We start from the raw sequence: 15,946 nt of genomic DNA, 5'->3' as shown, positions 1-15,946 counted from the left end.
TATATAGTTTTGTCAGATTTTAAGTAAAATGTGCACCAAAGACCCAAAATTATATAGTTTATATAACCTAGCATGTGGAAAGTTTTATTTAATCGGTTCAAATTTCGATAGAGCTACCATATTTTGTAACGATTTTAACTAAATGATGCACCAAGAACTCAAAATATGGCCGATATTCTGTGACAAGTTTCGATGAAATCGGCTTAGATTTCGATATAGCTTTTATACATATTTTCGTCCGATTTGAAGTAAATGGCGCACCAAACTCCTCATGTTTATCAGATATGTATCCAAATAATCAACGGTTATCCGATTGATATATGCTTTAAATTGATTTACATAATTTTGTCCCATTGAAAAGTATCAACTCTTTATCTGACCAAATGAAAAATTTAGTATAGGTTGCAAAACGACATTTTTGTGCATCCAATTTCATTTTACTGGTCCTTCAAAAATGCGACGTCTGTTAGGAGTCATCTGTTGAATATACCCAAAGTGGTGAAGGGTATCATATAGTCGGCCCCGTTCAACTTTACGACTTTCCTTACTGGTCTATTATTGGTTCTGGGATATCCTCTTCACCGCCACTATTTGATATCAGAAGCTTCTCAAAATGCTCCCTTCAGATCCTCAACACGCTGTATGTATCTGTCACCAGGTTTGCTTCTATATATATATATATTTAGATAGATCTTATACATATTTTGTTCTAGGGTTGGCATTACATTTTTCATAAATTTTAGATTGGTATGTGTATGGGTTGTTTTAATTTAGTTAAAATATGTATGTACGCCATTACATACATATCGGCCCCGTCCGACTTTAGAACTTTCCTTACTTAAATGGACTTAAACCACTTTTAAAATAAACTACTAATCTGATTGGTATGAAGAAACCAACACTCAGTATTTGTTTTTACCGTTGTCTTGGTCTCTTTTCTGATAGATCCCATAGGATGGGGTCTATTAACGATTGCTACACATGGACCTTTTTGGATTAACTTTCGAGTATCTAAGCCATTTGGCTTTAGTTTTATTAATGTCGATTAACCGCATCAACAAACCCGTACTATTGCTATAATACATATTAAGGTATATTGCTATAGAATATGTAGAATTATTTTTATCCCAGCTTAAGTACTTATAGAATATTCCTCAATAACATCCAGTGGTATCCTTGTTTATGTGTTTATAAAAGATCCCTCTTATAGAGTTACGAACAAGTTCGCACATTCGTTTATCACTCCCAAAACTAATTGCTCTTAATTTTCTAATGGCTGTAAAATTGTCATTTGATAAAAAAATTTATTCAATTTATCTCATTGCAATTGTTTTTCATTTTTATAATGTCTATCAAAGTTTGTAAACATTTTTGGTAATTTCCTTTACTAAACTATTCAGAAATTTTCCAAAAATTGTATTTCATCTATCAAAGTTTATAAACATTTCTTTGGGAATTTCTTCTTCTAAAAGTGTCCATTTCTTTTGCGATTTTCCATATGATTGGGACCACTTAACCACTTCCAAGAAATATGATTTCAACTTAGTTATATTTGTTCACAAAATAGTTATGACATGTGAAAATTTTCAATTTTGTTGTTGTAATATTACTTGTGATAGTGTAATGGCAACAACAACCAACATTTTCCAAGATATGTCAAAGTTTATAACCAAATAAAGAGTAAAGTAAGATTTTTGTCAAGCTAAGCAATACGAATGGACACTTTTGTAAGCATTTTTGTTGTTGCTGTTCCTTTGGCAGTGGAAGAACTTCTTTTGAAATGTACCAAAAATGGAAGAAGTAAATAAATAAATATTACTAAATATGGATGAAGTCGGTAGGTCTCATCAGTTGTATAGAGAAGTTTGTGTATGTGTGTGGAGGTAATTTTGGAAATTCATGTGAGTAAAACTTTGGCTAAAATGTAATTATGTGATTTTTACATTGATTTTGTTCGGGGCCAGTTTTGAGATATCCCCCATATAAATGTCCCTTTTTTGATTTCCGACGCTCAATTTTCAAGCAAAATGTCAATAATTGGTGGGTACACAATTTTTTCGTAGTAAATGGGCATTTCAAATGATGGGAAATAAAAAAACTGTTTCGCAATATGTGTTTATATTGGTCGATTTTTTAACAAAGTCCAGCACAATTTTCCGAATTTTTATCGTTCTGGGAATATTTTAAAATCGATTAGGAGAACTATTATAAAGGAAACCAGTAAGGAAAGTGGTAAAGTCGGACGGGGCCGACTATATGATACCCTTCACCACTTTGGGTAAATTCAACAGAAGAATCTTCACAGACGTCGCATTTTTGATTTTCACGAAACTTAACACACATCATTCTAGACTTTATTCAGTACGCTGTACCAAATTTCGTGGAAATCGAAAGGTATACAGAGACTTTGGTACACCATTTTCCTTAAATCGGACGAAAATATATATGGGAGTTATATCTAAATCTGAACCGATTTTCACGAAACTTAGCACACATCATTCAAGGCTTAATTCAGTACGCTGTGCCAAATTTCGTGCAAATCGAAACATATTTAGGGACATTGGTGCACCATTTACCTTAAATCGGACGAAAATTTATATGGGAGCTATATATAAATCTGAACCGATTTTTATGAAACTTAGCACACACCATTCTAGGCTTAATTAAGTACGCTGTGCCAAATTTCGTGGAAATCGAACGATATATAGGGACTTTGATGCACCATTTACATTAAATCGGACGAAAATATATATGGGAGCTATATATAAATCTGAACCGATTTTTTTGAAACTTAGCACACATCATTCTAGGGAGCTATATCTAAATCTGAACCGATTTCAATAGGGCTCGTCCTTGGGCCAAATAAGTGACGTATGCCAAATTTCATCCAATTCGGATAATAAATGCGACCTGTACTTTGTTTACAATTTAACATGGACAGACAGACGGACGGACAGACGGACATGCATAAATCGTCTTAAAAAGTGATTATATGCATATTCTCAAAAGGAACCATGGATCTATCTTGATTCCTTTTGCCTGTTACAAACATATGCACAAAGACATAATACCCTGTACCGCAGTGTGGTGAAGGGTATAAAAAACCAAATTACAAAAAATTTGGTTGAAAAACGCGCTCAAGAACCCCAAAATACCGAAAATTGGGGGGTACCCTTATATGGGGGTTACCCGAATAAATTGACCTATATTTATAAATTATAGTGGAGAGATTTTCTACCTAATAAGAACTCAAAGTACCAAATTTCAGCGAATTCAGTTAAAAAACGTGCTAAATAACCTCAAAATACCGAGAATTGGGGGGTACCCTTATATGGGAGGATTTCAATAGGGGTCGTCCTTGGGCCAATTAAGTGACCTGTGCCAAATTTCATCCAAATCGGATCATAAATGCGACCTGTACTTTGTTAACAAAAATACATGGACGGACGGACAGTCGGACGGACGGACGGATAGACGGACATGCATAAATCGACTCAGAAAGTGATTCTATGCATATTCTCAAAAGCAACCATGGGTCTATCTCGATTATTTTTGCCTGTTACAAACATATGCACAAAGACATAATACCCTGTACCACAGTGTGGTGAAGGGTATAAATATACCACACCCTAATAAAACATCATTGCAATATAAATGGAACACACTTTTTGTAACCAGTATCTCCTTACTTTTATATGGCATATTATGATTTTCCCATTTCCATAAACACATATTTACCCAAAAACTCATCACATTACTACCTGTCACACAGAGAAAAAAATAAATAAAACCCGGCCCCTTTAATTTAAGTAACGCATTTTACCTCTATGTTCGTTGCTCCTTTTTTATGGCACAGCAATTTATCACAAGCATCATAGAACTATGTCAACATCAATCATGCAAATTTTTACAAGAATACTTATAAAAATTGAATTTTTCTACAGAAAAAAGGAAAAGTTTGTAAAAAACGAATGCCTTTTTATCAATTGATATGCTCAATTGAAATTAGTTTCCGTTTTGAAGTAGTTTCTCCTTTTCTGAAATTCGTTCGTTCGTTCCTTTTCTGCATTGCATTCGACAAACTTTTGGCACAAAAGTAAATGTTTTTATTTTGCATGAGTGAAACTTCATCAAAGTAAAGAGTTGAACAAATTAATTTATGTTTGATTTCATTGAAGATGTGTGTGAGTTTTTTTTAATATTTCAATTACTTTTTACAAACAAAATACTGACTACAAGTACTAAAAAGTTTAGGTAATAAACACATATTTCCATATATATCATATTTTGCTTATTTGGATAGCCATCGTGAGTATTTGAGACCATGGGACGTCACACAGTTATTGCCCAGATAAAAATCAGTTCTTCACCAATAGTACTCGATCTGTTGGCCGACAAGTGGTCAATAAAACAAAGCTAAGTGCACCTAAACTTGCTGAAATCTCAGAGAAATGGAAAAGAAACACTCCGCAGAATTTTGCGTAAGCATGGTCGAGTTGCACTGAAAAATCGATTCGTACAGTCGACTCCGCTTTACTGAAACGGAAAAAATGTGCATGTTTGATTCAGTTATCCTATGTTTTCACTTAAGCGGAGTTCGGTTAACTGAAAATAATTTCAGTTATCCGAATTTCTCATAAGCGTTTTTTTATACCCTCCACCATAGTATGGAGGGTATATTAATTTTGTCATTCCGTTTGTAACTCATCGAAATATTCATTTCCGACCCTATATTCTTGATCAGGGTAAAATTCTAAGACGATCTAGCCATGTCCGTCCGTCTGTTGTAATCACGCTATCTTCTGAAGGAATTGAGATAGGGTGCTGAAATTTTGCGTAGGGTTGTCTTTTGTCTGCAGGCAGGTCAAGTTCGAAGATGGGCTTTATCGGTCCACGTTAAGGCATAGCTCCCAAATAAGGGTACCCACCATATTTCGATATTTCGGGGTTCTTAAGCGCGTTTTTCAGCCGAATTCGCTGAAATTTGGTACATTGGGTTCTTATTGGGTATTTAATGTCTCCACAAAAAATTATAAGTATATGTGCACTTTTTCTGGTAGCCCCCATATAACGGTACCTCCTAATTTTTAGTATTTTAAGGGTTTTGGTCGTATTTTCCCACCGAATTGGCTGTAATTTAGTATTTTGAGTTCTTAATAGGTACCAAATCTATCTACAAAAAATTATGAATATAGATCCATTTTTTCGTGTAGCCCCTATAAAAGGGTGCCCCCCAATTTTCAGTATTTTGGGTTTCTTGAGCGCGTTTTTCAGCTGAATTCGCTGAAATTTGGAACATTGGGTTCTTATTGGGTACATTTTCACTGTATCAAAGTGTATACACCCACATTAGCCATAAGGCTGAGGGTATTAATATTCATTAAAAATTGCTGAAATTTGAAGTTGGTGTACATTATGTTTTACATAATCAGTTTGTAGAAAGGTCACTTTTTGGTATGTACCCTTTATTTTCATTTCAAGTACCTGTCAGTATATCTATGGTGAAGGGTATCCAAAGTTCGGCCCGGCCGAACTTAACGCCTGCTATACGGGGTTGTAAATGAGTAACAAACTTCCTTGCAAAATTTGTTCATTATAGATTAAAATTTTTACATTGTTCCTATTTAAAAATCTTAAGCACACAATTCCGAACATAAAGTACGCAGGAGGCTTTGAAATATTAGGTTCTAGATTTTTCAGATTTTGGGTATTTTTGAATATTTAACGTAATGGAAGGTATTGAGATACAAAACTAAAAGATTATGTACGAATTTGATTACCTCAAATATCAATTACCTCAAATATTCGCGAATTCCTATGCAGCGAAGTCCCTATATATCTCGATTTGCACGAAATTTGTTATAGTCTACCGAATTGATTCTAGAATGATGAGTGCTAAGATTCATGAAAATCAGTTCAGATTTCGATATAGAAACTATATATAGTTTCGTCCGATTTTAGGTAAATGGTGCACCAAAGGCCCTATATATCTTTCGATTTGCACGAAATTTGGCACAGCGTTTTTTTTTCAGATTGACATGAAATTTAGCACATCGTACAAAACTTAACATAGAATAGCGCAACAAACGAATGACATGTTTATGGATTGATCTTAGACGATTCACATTTAGGTAAGTATATTTTAGTTCATCCAATTTCATGTTAATGGTCCTGTTTAATATACCCATAGTGGTGAAGGGTATCATATAGTCGGCCCCGTCCGACTTTACGACTTTCCTCACTGGTTATATATAGTTTCGTCCGATTTTAGGTAAATGGTGCACCAAAGTCCCTGAAAATCGTTGGATTTGCACAGCGTACTGAATTAAGTGTAGAAGAACGTGTGCTAAGTTTCGTGTAAATTGGTTCAGATTTAGATATAGCTCCCATATATAGTTTCGTCCGATTCAATGTAAATGGTAAACCAAAGTCCCATAACTTCCATATATAATTTTCACCTGTTCATGTTAATTGTGCACCAATTAATTATTGGATATCTGATTGAGATTAAAATTTAAACAGTGCAGCATAGCGTTTGTCAAGTTTTCTTTAAATCGATTTACAACAATTAGCATAGGTTGCAGAATGACATGTTAGTCGGTTTAGATATAGATAAAAATCACATATATAAGTTCGTTAAATTTCATTTCAATGTATGTAGAATATACCCAAAGTGGCGAAGGGTATCATATAGTCGGCCCAGTCTGACTTTACTACTTTCCTTACTGGTTTTCACTTGTTTTCCTTCAAATGGATACTTTTGTTCGGAAGAAGAGTTAATGTTCATTTTATATATTTCAAAATAAACTCCATTGAGATTCCAATAACAATTATTACTTGAATGATTTTTTGTCGATAAAATAATATTGTATTTTACAAATAAAAATATATTTAAATGTTAATTAACAATATATCATAAATGCCCAAGAAATTTATTTTGAAACGTAAAAAATATAATACATTTCTATCACTTGACCTCATTCAAAATTATCATTTTCAAATTTAACTCCCACACTTTTGGGCTTCTTAAATGTTTTCGAAATTGTGAAATATCTATGAAATGATTACTCCCTACATTGACATGCTTCAAAAATGTAGGACATACATAAATGCTTTAGCAATTCCAAAAAATTCCAAATATGGAATTTTCTGTGTTCGTTTTTGTTGTTATTGGTTGCTTTTGTTGTAGCAACAAAAGGAACGTTTCGGTTCAATAATCATAATAGCCTTTTAGGGGAACCAAACTATAATTATATTTTCGATATGAATGTGTTGTACATACGAATGTATGTGTGTAAGTGAGTGTATTATGTATGTATCTGAGTTCTCAGATTTTGAGATATGAATGTATGCTTTATCGACTTATATAACAACAATATCTAATCATGTTGGTTAATGACACTCAAAATGAAAAGTGTGTTAGAAGGGACGTGCGGACAAAAGTCAGAAGGGGCCGACTATATGAAACCCTACACCTCTTTGGCTATATACAAAATATTGTTTCCATTAGACATGCTTTGCGTCCATTATGGCCCATTAACATAAAATCGAATAAAATATATCAGAACCTATTTTCTCTGATTTGTTATACAGTCTTGGACGGTGTATTTGGGTATTTCGATAATTCTGAACCCATTTTCCAATCGAAGCATCAGAGGAAAGCACTAGTTCTGACAGACAATGCACACATGAAAAAGCCCGACAGATTTTAGATATGTTGAAACCCCACTCCTTGGTGAAGGGTAAAAATATTTCCGTCTGGGATGTAAATATTCCAAACCTTTGAACTAACATTTTTCCCTATGCCCACCAGACTTTTTCTCCGTCCCAAAAATTTTTTTCACTGAATGCTAAAATTGGGATTTCATACAAAATTTTAATTGCCATTGAATATTGGCCAAAACAAAATTTTCCCCAAAAATAAAAGTGATTTACATCTAAAAATCTACAAAATCGAAATGGGAAGTAATAATATGAACATAAGTTACACCCATAACTACGATAACTACTAGGCAATATAATGCAATTTTCCAAAAAAAAGTGAGAGAAATGTTTAACATATTTTCATTAGATTGCAAAAAACCTAAAAAGCCCTTCCAAAATGTTATCACTACAAACGATGTTCGAATTTTATAGTTAAGTATATTCCTAGAACAACCTACCGACCTACAGCAAACATACAAAATTACACAATTGGATAAATTTAATATTGTTCGAAGAGTTCATTGTCTGGCCATAGAACAGCAATGACAAAATGGCAACAGCAGCAACAACAAAAAAACCAACGACAACACCATGAAGGAAACAGCAACATCCTATACTTCTTTGTATCCGACTGTCGACATTGGAAATATGGCTATGGCCCTTTTTATGCATTTACCATCCCAAGTACTTGGACATAAATATGCGCCATGAAACTGTAGATAGCCAATTTTTCGGCAATAAATTTAAGAATGACATTTCCGTTCTATGGAAATATATGTCTGCTTGTATTGGTCTTTTTTATGCTTTTAGTCAATATGGAAAAAATTGTATTTTTTTCTTGCTACAATCGAATTTAGCAAGAAAAGTTTTTATTTGTTGTTGTTGTTAGGACACTTACACAAAATTCAATTTGCCTATTGGCCTCATTTAAGTACCATAATCTAAACTTTACAAAAAGGGGATGGGTTGGGGGATTGAATGCAAATGAAAACACTTTAACAATAGAAAATTAAGTGTACCGATAGCTTGGAGGACAAACAATATTTTGACAGTCCTTAAACTATATTGGCTGGGATGAAAAGTTTTCTATTTCAGCAATTCGTATTACAGTAAAATCGATTAGAAATTGTCTAGAAAATTACCTACAATTCGCCCAGTATCACTATAAAGGTCCTATATATGGACCCATATTAGTTATTTTCGGTGGGGAGAGTTTGTACCCCATGAATTGAGTCTACAATAACTTGTGCTGATTTTATTAAAACAAATCGGTTCGAAATTAAATATAGTATCCATATAATATTGTCCGATTTCACGTAATTTATACTGTCGGAAGGATTCGAAATTTCTCTGAGCATCTCTGTATAGAATGGCATGTGTCGTGGGCAGTCATGTGTAGAATGGTCGCCCAAAGGGAACTTAGTGATAGATCTTCTGTTGCGGGAGCTTATGCGGATGACATGCTCATCCTGTTTGAAGGAGATTCTCGTCTTGAACTGGAAAATAAACTATGCAGGCCTGCAATATGTATATCGGTCCATGCTTTGACATCGTTAAAAGTCCTTGCCTAATTCGGCATTAAAAACATTAAACTATTTCTCACATTCCTAGTGCTCTGCACAAATTCCTTTCGATATAGGATCAAGGTTTTACCCACTCCTATCGTGTTAGCGGTTCGTCATGTCAGCGTATTTGACAGTGCATCTACTGTATCCACAGATGCGTTGCAAGGGCTTCTTGGGGATAATAGGCGGCGCAAACTTATACTTCAGCAGTGAATTTTTAGCAGGTGGTAATTGGTGGAATAGGCTGGTTGTGCGCTCTAGAAGGAAAAAAAAGAGGAAACATCTTGGTCCCATATATTTCAAAAAATTCTGTGTCCTTAGCGATGTCTTCTTCTTTAGGTAGTTTAGATCATGAATAATATAATTATACTCTTCGCCACATTGTGGTACAGGGTATTATGTCTTTGTGCATATGTTTCTAACAGGCAAAAGGAAACGAGATAGACACATGGTTCCTTTTGAGAATATGCTTAGAATCACTTTTTAAGTCGATTTATGCATGTCCGTTCGATTGTCCGTCTGTCCATCTGTCTGTCTGTTCATGTTAAATAGTAAACAAAGTACAGGTCGTATTTTATAATCCAATTGGATGAAATTTGGCACAGCTCATTTGTTTGGCCCAAGGACGAACCATATTGAAATTAGGAAAAATCGGTTCAGATTTGGATATAGCTCTCATATATATTTTCGCCCGATTTAATGTAAATGGTGCACCAAAGTCCCTATATATCTCTCGATTTTCACTAAATTTGGCACAGCGTACTAAATTAAGTCTAGAATGATGTTTGTTAAGTTTCGTGAAAATCAGTTCAGATTTAGATACAGCTCCCATATATATCTTCGTCCGACTTAAGTTAAATGGTGTACCAAAGAACCTATATATCTTTCGATTTGCACGAAATTTGGCATAGCGTACTGAATTAGGTCTATAATGACGTGCGTGAAGTTTAGTGAATATTGGTTCAGATTTAGATATAGCTCCCATATATATTTTCGTCCGATTTGATGTGAATGGTGCACCAAAGACCGTATATAACTTTCGATTTGCACGAAATTTGGCATAGTATACTGAAATGAGCCTGGAGTGATGTTTGCCAAGTTTCGTGAAATTCTGTTCAGATCTATATATAGCTCCCACATATATTTTCGTCCGATTTAATATAAATGGTGCACCGAAGTCCACATATATCTTTCGATTTGGCATAGAGTACTGAATTTATGCTGGAATGATGTGTGCTGAGTTTCGTGAAAATCGGTTAAGGTTTAGGTCCCTTATATTATAGATTGATTTTAAGTAATTGACGCACCAAGGAACCAATATATGGCTGATAGGAACAAAACGTACTGAAATTAGTATAACCTAACCTGTGACAAGTTTCGTTAAATCGGTTTATATTTGGATATAGTTTCCATATACATTTTCATCCGATTTTAAGTAAATTGGGCATCAAACTCCTCATATTATTCATATTGACATCAGATTTTGCACAACGTACAAAATTGAGAATCGTTACTATATTGCTGGGTTTTCTAGAAGTACAGACATAACCCAACGGCCCCGTCCGACTTTATTACTTTCCCTACTGGTTTTTGTTTGGTACATTCAGTTGTGAGTTACAGGGTGTTAAATGGAAGTGAATAACGAGTAAATTCAGTACATTTTGAAGTTTTTCTTTGACAAAGTCGAAAATGCAAGCCAATTATGTGCAATTTTGGTTTCGTAGATTCCGTTCAGGAATTTTTGATGTTAAAGATGTACTTCGCACGGGTAGGCCGGTCGTCGAAAATGTCGATAAAATCGACAATGATCGAGGTTGACTGGCATGTTAGTAGTCGTAACATCGCCCAGGAGCTAAAATCCTTCCGTAAAACTTGGAACACATCATTAAAGACTCAATGGTGCGGCATTACAAATTTCGGTATTATTATTTAATCGGAAAGCCCTTTAGAGTTTAGTACCCCTTTTCCATACAATCAGACGATCATATATATGAGAGCTTTATCTAAATATATGGGAGCTTTATCTAAACATAATTCCAAACGCTATGCACAATTTCGTGTAAATAATTAGGAATATAGGGGATGTGGTGTACCATTTACATAAAATTGGAGGAAATTATATATGGCACCTATATCTAAATCTGAACCGATTTTCTCTAATTTAAATATAGTTCGTCCTTGGGTGAAATAAGTGACCTGTACCAAATTTTATCCAATTCGGATCATTAATGCGACCTGTACATACATAAATCGATTCAGAAAGTGATTCTATGCATATTCGTTTAATTTTGCCCTTTAACAAAGACATAATACTGTGCACCGCAGAGTGGTGAAGGGTATAAAAACTATTTCGATATTGGTCCATATTTTCACATAGCCCTCCCATAGTAGATTCCTTCCCATTTTCCCAGTTTTCTGATGCTGCATTCGTTTCAGAAAAAAGTATCGTAGTTTCCGTTAGACTATGGTTTGCATAGGTCTACATAATTAATGTAAATGTGAGGTAATTATTTATTAATGTTATAATTTTTTTTTTAAATTGTGATAGTTTGTCTGAGAGCTATAAGAAATGATGGAGCTATATATCCAATGATTGCCTTAAATTTGTATTTAGTATAAATATTAAGATTTGTCATAATTAGACCACACAGAGATGACTATTCGTTTTAAAAGGTATATAATTTATCAAAGAGTTGGCCATCTGGGGAGCGGTACCAGAAGAATTTGCCCAATGGAGCCTACGTTCGGATTCAATGTAGGTTTCGTAATTGATTACATTGTGCAATCGATGGATCAAATCAGATACTCCATTAGCTTTAGCAAAGTTTCGATGAAATTGCATATTATGTTCGTGAAACAGGTACCAGATGGTACATATGTTTGGGGGAAATATGTTCAAAGTTTCGATTACTTTCTTCGAGAGTTACCGAATGGACATATGTAAATCGACTCTAGATTTTCCGAAACTTATTCGGTCCACCGAAACATTGGGCTTAAAACCAATATTTCTACGAGGCATATTTTTGTCGTAGCAAGGTTTATATATAAATGCACAAGTAATAAATATGTTGAGATTTTGTGGCGCCAGAAGAAGCTCTAACTTGGAATTTGAATTAGTATTGCTAAAATATAATTTGTTTCTTCAAAATACTGACAATTTTGTAGGGGAGTTAGCAGAGTATGTCACCGTCTTAGAATTTAATCTGAATGGGGATGAAATATTACGTTGTTCAAAATTGGGATCATTTCGGATATTTTTACATTGACTCCTTCAGATTTCATATTCCACATAATTGAAAATCCTATCAGTGAACTCAATTAAAATTAAATACAATACAATATAACTATTCTATAACAAACCACTTGATTTAACTTGACCTCCTGGGCATAATATTATCAATTTCCTCTAATTAAAGTAAATTATAACATTTTCCCCTTTGGACATGATTTTCCTTGAAACATTTTCATAACAACATTGATGCTTTGTAAAAAAAATTCTTTGAGTTCACTTCCTCCTCGTCTTGTTTAAAGAATAACAAAAAAGTATTGAGTAGTAGTAGTGGTAGTGGAAACAAAGTACTTGAACTTTTCTTTTACGCTAATTACAGCTTGATCTCAATTAGTGTTTGTGTTGTTAACCACAATAACAACAACAGCAGCAGTAGTAGTAGCATAAACGATTACTTTGTTGGTACATTAAGTAGTTCGGAAAAGTTATACGCTAGCAGTACATTGAAGTAGTTGTTTGGAAAGAAACAATAACAACAACAGCAGGCAGCATTAGCAGCAACAAAACTGTCAACATGACTTTAGTATAACCACAAAGGCTGTTTTGTAGCTAATGAGGGAAAGATAGCCAGAGATTAAGGGATTAAAAAAGCTACAAAAAATAAATCCCAAATTTGTTGGGAATATGTCCAAAGAAATTGATTTTAAATGCCTAGAAGACTGAAAAACATGAATATTTTTAGCCTAAAAGTATACTCTAAAATTGTATTCATAGGTTCCTTTCTCCCTGTGCTCGTTAATGTCCTGTTTTTACCACATCCATATCTATATGGACCCTAGTTTCGTTGTTCTTAAAGTGAAACAACTTACTCATCGCTTTTGTTTGTAACGCGTTGATGTTAATTTTTCGTTCGCTATGTGTTCGACTATTGCTTATGTAATACGTTCGAACTCAAAACTAGCTAGCTATCTAGCTTGTAGAGGACAAACGCTGTTTTGCTGTTGAACTCTGATCGAAATACATTACAAGTCATTAACAACTTTTAATGTTCTTTCGTTAAGCTAACATGTTGCAAAACATTTTTATGAACAAACCAATGAAATGTCCCCGCTCTTTCGCTCTCGTCCTTTTGTAGTTCTGTTGCATTTGTAGTTCTATGCAGCCTTTATGTATGCATTGCGTTGTAGGCGAGTGTGTAAGTTTGCCACATATTTAGGACCCAACAACTGAAACAACAAATCTGTTGACAACAAAACATAGACACATTGCAATGTTTAAATGTGTTATGTTCACAAAAATCCATTGGCAATATACAATGTCGGTGTATTGGTCACAGTAGTACAGAAGGTAGGAATATTCTCAACAATTACACTGTGCTACAAAATAACAAAAAAATTTTTTTTCAGGGGTTCTAATGTACCAATTCTGTTTATTTGGAGTCTCTGTACCACGAAAATACCTTTGGTTTTTCTGGGTCACTTCGAAAATTTATTTTATAACGGTAAATATAGAGAAAAACGTGGTTTCATGGATTACTTATGGATAACTTATTTACTTTTTAATAGATTTATATTATTCTTTTTTTTTCTTTCGAAGAGTACAAGTTTTCTTTTCAAACAAGATATATACGGTTGAAATGTGAAAAAATACGTATAAAATGACAAAATTTACCTTTCTTCGGGCTGTACGATGAAGATATGATATCAAGCCATATAAGTTTTATTCTATTACGGGGAAGAAAATTAAATTAGCTTTCGAAAATGATAAAAATCAAAAAAATCGGTTAAAAAATGTATGACTTATACACATTTTTGTATTGATTCTATGCATATTCTCTAAACTGTACTCTTCGAAAGAAAAAAAGAATAATATAAATCTGTTAAAAAGTAAATAAGTTATTCGAGTTTTAAATTGAAAATCCATGAAACCACGTTTTTCTCTATATTTACCGTTATAAAATAAATTTTCGAAGTGACCCAGAAAAACCAAAGGTATTTTCGTGGTCCAGGGACTCCAACTAAACATATTTGGTAACGAAAAAGGAAACCAACCCCTGCTATGGTTGACGACCCCCGCAAACGTAAAAAGAACCACGATTTTCGAATCTGCACTTGGAATGTGCGCACAGAACAGGCGCAGTTTTCGCTTTGGCGGATATACTCAAGAGGTACAAAGCCGATATTATTGTCTTACAGGAAATGCGATGGAAAGGGACTGGCGTAAGTAAATCATATGATTACGCCCTGTATTATAGCTGCCATGAAATGAGACATGAATTTGGCTGCGGATTTATGGTTAACAGGAGAATAAAAGACCTCGTCTGCAAATTCATTCCAGCAGATGAACGAATTGCTATAATCCGTATAAAAGCGAAGTTTTTCTATATTAGTCGAAGATTTTCTGAACAGACCAAAGACATATTTTACGAGGTATAGAAACAGCATATGACCACTGTCCTGGCCATGACATTAAAACTCTGCTGGGGGATTTTAATGCAAAAAATGGAAGGAAAAATATTTTTGGCCCCATCGGATAATTCAGCCTCCATGAAGAAACATCAGACAACGGCTTGAGGTTGATTGACTTCGTGGCAGCAAAAACATGGTAGTTAGGCCACCTGGATTTCTCTCGATCGAACAACGAGAAATCAAATCGATCATGTTGTGATAGACGGAAGGCATTCATTCAGTGTTTTATAGACGTTCGGTCGATCCGAGGAGCGAATATCGATTTGGACCATTACCTTGTAGCAGCCAAGGTTCGCACTCGTCTTAAGGTAGCAGCAAATGTGCCATCTAACACAACACGGAAACTCGACGTCGAAAAGCTGCAAACACAACAGGTAGCAGAAGCCTACTCCGCTCAACATGCCCAACTGCTTGACGAAAGCGCTCCTTTTCCCGATAATAATATAGGAGCAAAATGGCAAAGCGTGGGCTGGAGCAAATCGAGATGTACGGGAGTAAGAACGAAGTTAGGAATTTTTAGCAACGAGTAAAACACCAAACCGAAGGCTTTGGCGCAGGCACATTCTCCTGTAGAGATGAAGATGGAAACCTCGTGGCAGATACAGACAGCGTGTTGGATCTGGAAGGACCATTTTGAAAAGCTTCTGGTATCAAATAGTAACGATGAAGAAGATACCCAGCAAACAATCGGCTGAAGAATAATAAAGCAGCAGGTACCGATGGGTTACGAGCCGAACTATTTAATACTGCTGGTCAGATGTTGGTCAGGAGCATACTCCGGCTGATTAGTACAATTTGGCTAGAGGAATGCATGCCCAATGATTGGAAGCTCGGCGTCATGTTTCCCGTGCACAATAAAGAAGACAAGGCGATATGTGGCAATTATAGAGGAATAAGTCTCCTCCTCATCACATATAATCTGCTCTCCAGCATGCTGTGTGAACGACTGAAGCCAATGGTCAAAGACATTATTAGACCAT

The sequence above is a fragment of the Musca vetustissima genome, unplaced genomic scaffold (assembly GCF_032173495.1).
Source record: "Musca vetustissima isolate MV318-11 ecotype Yass unplaced genomic scaffold, APGP_CSIRO_Mvet_v1 utg9686, whole genome shotgun sequence".
Classification (NCBI taxonomy): domain Eukaryota; kingdom Metazoa; phylum Arthropoda; class Insecta; order Diptera; family Muscidae; genus Musca; species Musca vetustissima.
Note: the sequence above shows the minus strand (reverse complement) of the source record.